This window comes from Lipotes vexillifer, unplaced genomic scaffold, assembly GCF_000442215.2.
Source record: "Lipotes vexillifer unplaced genomic scaffold, Lipotes_vexillifer_v1.1 scaffold429, whole genome shotgun sequence".
In the NCBI taxonomy this organism is placed as follows: Eukaryota; Metazoa; Chordata; class Mammalia; order Artiodactyla; family Lipotidae; genus Lipotes; species Lipotes vexillifer.
In genome coordinates, this window is record NW_006784171.1 from 1,262,021 (window position 1) to 1,270,843 (window position 8,823).

At 41.4% G+C, this 8,823-nt stretch overlaps 1 protein-coding gene across 8 annotated transcripts in view; it reads right to left on the minus strand.

Annotated features, from left to right (window-relative positions):
- DLGAP1 (DLG associated protein 1) overlaps positions 1 to 8,823 on the minus strand; it is a 325,804-nt gene that overhangs the window by 258,092 nt on the left and 58,889 nt on the right. The gene's annotated exons all lie outside the window — the stretch shown is intronic.

An 8,823-nucleotide genomic window follows, 5' to 3' on the forward strand; every position in this document is an offset into this window, starting at 1 on the left:
GCAGGGCACCACACTGTGCTACCGAGGGCTTCTTTCTGACCTTATTTTCAGTTCTTAGATTCCCCAGTTCAACAGGGACCCAACCTAGGGTCTCATATCTCCTCCATTTGGTAAAAGAAATGCACAATAATGGCCACTCTTTGTATCCATTAAGAAGTAAAAAACATCCTATGTACTGTGCACAGAACACTGCACAGGGCTTAATTAAAAGAGACCAGAAAATGGGGAGGCTGGTTCTTGCCCTCAACAAGCTGATAACAGAGATGAGAAGACAGAGCATACAAAAATTTGGCAACAGTTCCAAGTCAACATGTTAGCAAGTTTCAGATGTGGTGCCGTAGATGGACTATGCATTAAGGAGACACTAGGAACAGGAGTTATCCGTAATGGTGATAGGGAAGGAGGATCCAGGAAGGACTCCCGAGAACTGGCCAGGTTTGCACTGAGAAGGTAAAAAGGTATTGAATATTTTCATGCTAACTATTCACTGATTATCCATTAAATAATGCCATGTTTCATTATTAACATTTAACTATGCTAAGAAATTTGCTTATAGGATCTTGTTTCATCGATACAACAACTCTGTATTTTTCTGTATTTCTCGGATGAGAAGCAGAAGCTCAGAGAGCTTAAGAAATTTGCCAAAGAACACATAACTGATAAATGGCAGCCCTAGGGTCCAAAGCATTTTTGGTTTAACTCAAAGATAAGTGTTTACTTAATCTAAAATTTATGATTAATAACATACAAATTTTAAATCTAAAGTGTTAACTGTCCACAATGATACACACACAGAGTAGACACAGATTTTTAAACATTATCGGTTCTAGGAACTGAGAACAGACATTCCACTAAAAGCACTATGCTTTCCTCCTTAATTTATACATTTATCTATATAATTTGAAAACGTATATCTAGAAACATCAGACTGAAGAGATGCTACTGTTCCTGGACCTGAAAACAGTGGTTTGTAGGTTCTAATGCTGAAAACTACCAATAAAGTTTGGTTAAGCTTCACTATGCAGCTTATTTTATTTAACAAACTCTTAAATCGTGCTTCCTATGTGCAGGCACTGTTCTAAAGGCTTTATAAATGTTAACTCATTTGATCCGCACAGGTAAGGGCACTATTATTATCCCCATTTTACAAATGAGGAACCTGAGGTTATGTAACTCGCCCAACATCCCAGCTACAAAGGGGCAGAGTTCCAGCCCAGCAGCTCCTGGGGTCTTGCCATGACCATCTTTGATGCTGTCTCTCTCTGTATGATCTTGTGGCACCTGTAGAACTGAACAACTATAGTCCCATGACACCTTTGTCATCCATCACGTCTGATCCATTTGCCATTTATTAATTATGGTAGTAGCAATGTAGAGTTTTTGCTTTTTTAGCTAAAAACCCATCCACATCACCATAGCAACAGGGAGACTTCTTAGGGAAATTATAAATGCTGAGAACAGTCTTGTTTTCCTTCCATTGGCAGGTGAGTCACTGCAAAGATATGATCATACTCAGGACCTCATTATTGGCTCAGTAATTACATCTTATAAATTAAGTTGGTACAGCTGAGGGTCACAGAGGAGGCAGCCAATGCTTGCCATTTCTCAGTACTGATGCACAGCTCATATGTGTTGCTCTCTGAACTATGTCAGAGACCAATGACAACTTATAAGCTCATAATGCTTATGAAATAAAACATGGCAGCTTTGTTTAGGTGTTTTGTTTTTTCAAAGTTAGTTTATGGTAGAAACTTGGTCTTATACTAGAAACAGGCTGCAACTGTGGCTAAGGGAACCAGCTGGGAAGTACTTAATGTGTATATGTTTCAATTAAACATATTTTTCAAATGATATCAGCTAAGAAGTTTATGGAAGTGATTTGCTTTGGAATGGGTTTTAAAAATCAATACATTATTCATACACTGAAAGGTAGCCTACAATAAATTACATGTAAAATAATACAGAAATTAGCTCCAGGAAAAATGTAAAGAAACAGAACCTCAAGACTTTGGAGAAGAAAAATACTGCGGCTGAACAATAAGGGCCAGCAAAGTCGCTATAATTTGAGCCACAGTTTTTATTATGTCTCTTAAATTTGAAAGCAAAAGAGGAGGCAGTGGCTGGTTACATTGTTTTCAAGGAAAGCATACCAGTTTGTTTAGGGGCCAGGGCATGAAATGTTACTCCCTTTCCATTGAAAAGAAAGGAGAGTCATGTGCTGCAGCTACTACTGTGATCTAGTCAAGGTTGCTGTGTCTTTCTGGGTCAGTTGCACAGAGAGAAAAGATTTAGGCAAATCCAAAGAAAAAACTAACCTTGCAGCTGTCTGAGAAAACCTTCCTATTACTGGTCCTAGTGGTTAGGGGAATGGAAGTCTTTGTAAGAAAGGGAAGCTGGAGCAGATAAAGGAGCAGCCTGGGCACTTGTTGATGACAGGCAAGCCAGATGTCCTGCTTGCCTGCACGAGCTTCGTGGGGTGGTTAGACCCAGTAAACGTTAAAGAAACAGCAATAAAATCAGTCTAATAAAGCTTCGGGTTTAACAACAGTATGCGTTAGAGAAAAAGAGGATTATTTGTTTTTTAATGCGTATGTTTAAGCATGAAACTCCAGTGGAGAACTTTATTTTTTTTTTTATTTTTATTTTTATTTTTTTTCTTGCGTTATGCGGGCCTCTCACTGTCGTGGCCTCTCCCATTTGCGGAGCACAGGCTCCGGACGCGCAGGCTCAGTGGCCATGGCTCACGGGCCCAGCCGCTCCGCGGCATGTGGGATCTTCCCGAAACGGGGCACGAACCCGCGTCTCCTGCATCGGCAGGCGGACTCTCAAGCACTGCGCCACCAGGGAAGCCCGAGAACTTTATTTTTGAGAGAAGAAAATGAGGATTAGTGTGCAATTTTCTATTTGGGGGATAGCCAGGCTATAACTTAAACCATATGTCATGGTTCAGGAGTAGAAAGACCTGTCTCTGACAAGGAATGACCATAACCAGGTGCCATCATCCTCTAATTACAGGATGAAGATGCTTTCTTAGTTGAAATAGTGTCATGGGCACTGAATGATGGGCCATCCTAATGCAACAAGAGAAAATTAATACCACCTAATGGTGGCATGCTTACATTTTCTGTCTCCCTCTTTGCCTCTCTCCTTGTCTGCCTCCCTTCTTCCTTCACTTTTGCAAGGTTTTTTTTTCTTTTTTCTTTTCCAGAGAAGGCAGGATTTATTACTTGCAGCAAGTAAGGAAAACATCTGCTTTCCCAAAGCGGTGTCTCTGCAAGTAATTTTTGCTTGCTCCTTTTCAAGCCATGGTCTGGGTGCCGAGAATGTGCAGGCAGTGAACCATACAAACGTTGATCCCAAGTTGTGGAGCTTACATTGCAGAAGGAGAGCAGGAAGACATGGATGATAGACAAGTATACCCATAAATGAACAAGACGATTTCAGAAACCATAAATGCCATTAGGAAATTAAGATGGGGTGATGTGACAAAGGGGTTGGCGGAGAATTCCTTTGGCGTGTTCCTCAGCGAAGCCGCTGGGGAGAGGTAATATCTACGAGGAGATCAGTTCCGACCAAAGGAGCCAACCGGGAGGATAGCTGGGGGAGTGCTTCCAGGCAGAAGGATCAGCCAGCGCGAAGTCTCTAGAGTAGGAGTAACCTTTGTGTGTAACCGAAGCCTAGGAAGAAGGCGCCATTGTGGCGGGAGAGTCCTGACCAAGAGGGAAATACCAGGAGAGGCTGGGGAGGTGGGACCAGGTCACACAGGCTCTTGTAAACCCATCTCAAATCTTCCTTCAGGCTCAACTCAGCAATCCCAAAGCTCCCTCCAACTGCTCCAGCCTAAATTCAACTCCTTTATGAGATCTATAGCATGTACCATCTACATAAGGGGTCAGCCAACTGTAGCTCACAGGTGAAATCCAGCTTGCCATCTGCATTTGTAAATAAAGTTTTATTGGCACACAGTCATGCCCACTCATTACGTACTGACTGTGGCTGGTTTTAAATTAGAAGGGCAGAGTCGTATGGTTTGTGATGGAGACGGTACGGCCCCTGACCTGATCCACAGATTCCTTCTAAGAACTTAAGTTGCATAATCCTACAATGGCATTTATATATATGACTTGTTTTCTGTGTCTTTGTGTCATCTCTCCGATGGCTCAGTAAGCTTGCTGAAACTGGGGGAAGCCGTACTGCTGAAGGGTTAGCGGCTTGGGCTCTGCAACCAGCTTGTCCAGGTTTGGGTTTCCACTGGACCACTAAATAGGGACATCCATGGGCTCATTAATTAAATTCTCTGTGCCTCAGTTTCCTACCCCATAAAGTTATACATGGATCAAATGAGGTAATGACCACGAGCACACAGGAAGTGCTCAATAAAGGTCTGTTTTATGGCAGTTCTGCACTCGGCACACAGATGCTCCCTCATGATGGATGACGTTGGCTTTCCAAGAAGACTCTCATGCCTTGCTTTCAATTTCTTCGATAATGGAGGGGCAGAAATAATTGAAATATATTAAGCAAAAACTTAAATTTCTAATATACTGCCTACGCCCATCATTTTTAAGTGAGACTGGCCCATCAGGAGATACTCTGCATTCTCCGTCCTGGGGACTCATCTCTATTCTGTAGGACCGAGGGGGGAGCCTGCTTCCTTGGGCCAACTGAAGCTGGCCTGGCTTCCCAGTGATCGAATCTTAAATGGCTCCTTTTTGTTCATAAAGCAGAAATCTTAAGGAAAAAGAAAACTCCATGGGAGATATTTTTGTATTTGGAGAAGCTATTTTTCTTTTAGAAATCTTGACTCAAGACCTATGCATTCCAGATGTCTGAGGACGGTTAAGGCCAACAGCGTGTGGTCAGGGAGGTGCTGGGCTGCACGAAGTGTCTGCTCTGTGCAGCGCTTAGTCGCTGTGGTGGGGAGAGGCTGGAAAAGAAGAACTAATTAATTCCAACACCAATTTTGCATTCACTCACTGTGTGTGACCTGGAATGAGTCACTTCACCTCTTTGATTCAATTTTTCCATCTGTAAAATGGGGATGATAATAGATGTATAATGAACAGATAATGTGTGTGAATATAGCTTGTGAACTTCAAAGCACCATTAAAAATCTGAGAATAAATGTTACAGATCTGTCTCCTCGTGGCTACTTTTAAAGTATGGCAAGCTATAAATATCTTGGGATTAAAAAGCAGTGGTGTTTTAACTAACATCCTCCTAGTCATTAAAGTAGATATTCTAGTATGAAGATATAAAAGCAAAGGAAATACATATATGGAACCCTACGTAAAAATAGAAAAATCTCATATATATGAAAATTATAAATATAAATAAAATATATTATTATATATTTCTATTTATAATATATGTAATTTATAATATATGATATAATGTATATTATATATATTTTATATATATATAAAAGGTTTCCCACAGGGAACCTTAAAGTGGCATCATTCAAGGTAATTCCTTCTGTCTGAATGTCTCAAACTCTTTGCTAATTTTTTTTGGGGGGGGGGGGCAGGGAGAGGTTATCCTATTCCCCTCTCGGTTAATAGAATTTCTATTCTATTCTGAATAGACAAGGTACCCCTACTTTTACACTTCCTCAGCTTTCCCCTAAACTCCAAATGCTGCATTTTACTGAATCCAAGATACCAGTGTAAACTCCTCAATATATTTTTGTACCACTAAGAAAGAAACACCACCAATAAAGATCTGACACTCCATGGATTAAATGATATATTCCAATATCAAAGATGCTGAAATGTGAAAAATATGGAGCTCAGGAATCTATCAAACAGCTTTTTAAAGAATATGTGCAAAAATAGGAACACGAATGGATGTATTCTGGGATAGCAATTATAGAACTTAATGTTTTTATTCCTTAGTGACCAGATTAACAACAGTTAGCATTCATCTGTGTCATGCTTTGGACAAAAACATAAGTTTACGCAATTGTCTCATGATGTTTACAACCGCCTTGAAGGATAGGAATAGTAAATATTATAATCTCATTTTATCAAATAAGGAAACTGAAGTCCAGAGAGGTTAGTAGCTAGGTCAGAGTGACACCGTGCCCAAGCTGGGAGGGGTCTGCCATACACAGTCCAGGGATGTTTTTTCTTCGTATTTAGATCTTGGTTGTTTTAGGAGTAACAGTTGTTATTTTATGATGATCTAAAGAACACAGAGTTCTATATAAGAAAACAACTTCTGAGAGTTTTAAAGTCTGAGGAAAAAATAATTCATAAACAAAGAACTACATGCCTTGAAATTAAAATAAGACATACTATTGCAGACATGGGAAGGCTTACTTTGAAAAGGCCCTTCCAATGCACATGGGGTTTGGCTGAGCTGCTGTCATAGAGTATAACTCAATGTAGACAGAGTCAGACATTCTGTGCCAGGGATGGTCTGGGAGCTGATGGCTGGGAGATGAAGCCATGTGTGAGTGACTCCTTGAGAGCAGATTATCTCAGGGTGGGAAGTTGGATGGTGAGGTTTGGAGTAATGAAAATGCGTGAGATTTGGGGAAATCTGAGAGCCACAAAAGGAATGCAGACACTTAGAAAGCCGGGACAGCCGAAATGGAGCATGTGTCCTGAAATACACCAGGGGAGGCCGGGGTAATTCTGTGAGCAGTTCTGGGCTGCAGAGATTTGGGAGGAAAACACAGACACCTAAGGCAGAGGTGAGGTTTAGAGCCAGCTTCTATTTCATCAGGAACCAAAGAAGCTGGGAGAAATAACTTAGGCATTTGGTTCATTAGGTAGAAATAAAGACAGTGTAGCAAGGAAGAGCTGTGATTAAAGTGGTGGGTCTAAATACTAGGCTTGTATTTGCAAGGCTACCCATTAGCAGCTGTTGATTTCTTCAACAACTGAGCATTTCATTTGAAGCAACCAGGTAAGTGAGGGCCCTTGGCTATAGCTGAAGGGGGTCAACCTATTTGGCCTTTCCCGAGCTTGATAAGGAAGGGTAAATAGGAGGAGGCAAACCTGTACTTAGGAAAGGAAAGCTGGGGATCTGAGATAATTACAGAATAAGCTGACATTTATAGAGGAATCTCAAGGGCTGGAAGTGATGCCAATGTGACTTTATTTTAATCCCTCTAGCAGTCCTATGAAATAGACACTCCTGTTTCCATTTTACTGCGGCAAAACTGAACTCAAAAAGCTGGACTGACTTGCCCAAGGTCATCATAACGAGTAGGAGTCTGCATTTATCTGATACCGAAGCCTTCGAGGATATCACGCTGCCTCTGATATGTTGATTGAGGGTGTGAACAAATTAACTTAAAAAAAAAATGGAGTGCGTGCTCCCGTGCTCTGTACTTTTTAAAAATAAAATATAACTGTTGAAATAAGCACACTCAGTAGCTTGTCCCTAATTGGCTAGCACGGATAAAGAGGGTTTAAAATAAAAAATATGGAAAATAATTGTGAGCTAAAGCAGCGCTTACTGTCTCACCATTGCGTGGCGCCCTTAACAACTGTTGTTCTCAGTTTTTGCTTCAACGTACGAGGACAGTTTGTGAGGAATCAGAAGACCTGCCTGACTGCCGCACTTTGAAGGGTGCTGTGAGGGCCTCCAAGCACGCTGGTGGTTTTTCAGCATTTGTAAGAAGGCTTTGCCCTGGATGTCAAGGTCCTGCCTAGGGAAATGGCTGTAATGCATCGGCCTTCTAAGCACTTTTAGTGAGCTCTCAGATTCCCTACTCACTTGGCTCCCCTGCATCTTCTTTGCAGCTGGGAGAACTGCTTTTCTGCTCCACACAGCTTTCAACTTGACAAATGCGACTTGGCATAAATGTCCCTGTAGCCTTTTTAGCTTGCTCTTTTCAGAGCAAAAGCAGGAAAAAAAAAAAAAAAAAAAAAAAAAAAAAAAAAAGAAATCAAATTACACGATGTGTAGATCCCAAGGCCTGATTTCCCTAGCAACCACCCTTTCTAACTCCCCTTGAATCCTGAAGCTGGTGTAAAAGTTAATTTGCTTCAGACTGCTTAAAAATTACCTATCAAGGACACGAGTAAATACCTACCTCTTTTTAAATAGGGCTAATACCCTTTGCACGTCTTTCTCCAAATAACATTTTAAAATACCCTTGAATAGAACTTGGTAAACAATGCTATTTGATGGTGATTCACTCACTGCTACCCTATGGAATTATCCTCACCCACGTGCGTTTACAGGTGTCTACAGGGTACCTCGCACCATAGCAGGTGCCAGGGCGATACACCAAAGACATTTCACAAAACACAGTCTGGTCTCAAAGGGGTTGACAAGTTTTAAGCGGATCAGGCAAATCTGGAGGATGGAGGAAGGAAAACAGTAAAAATAGCTTTAAAGCGAATCAAGCTGAGTTGAGTATTAAATTTCAGTACCTCCGAATTACCTACTGGCTTTGTAGTTTGTTCTTATGAATCTGCTTCTTGGTGCTAAAACTGTTCCTATGGAGTTGAATGTATCTGTGCAAATGCAAAGTGCATTTCCACTGGGAAATGGCACTGCAGGAGAAATGTGGAGGGGCAAGGTCTGTGACCCCTCAAAGGAGGGGAAGGATCCATGGGCCTTTGGGGGCTGGCAGAAAATATTGCTGAGGTGATGCTCACGTCAAAGGGGACACGATCTGTTGGGAAGATACCCTTGTGATACCAGAACAAGGAATAGTAACTACGGTACTATAGTACCGTAATATGCATAATATGAGGAGAGGGGAGGAAGACGCATTTTATTCATTGTCTACCCTGTATTTTGATTGTAGTGAACGTCTGTGGCTTCGGCTACCCCGGTTTACTTTCGATTCTTGGTGTCACA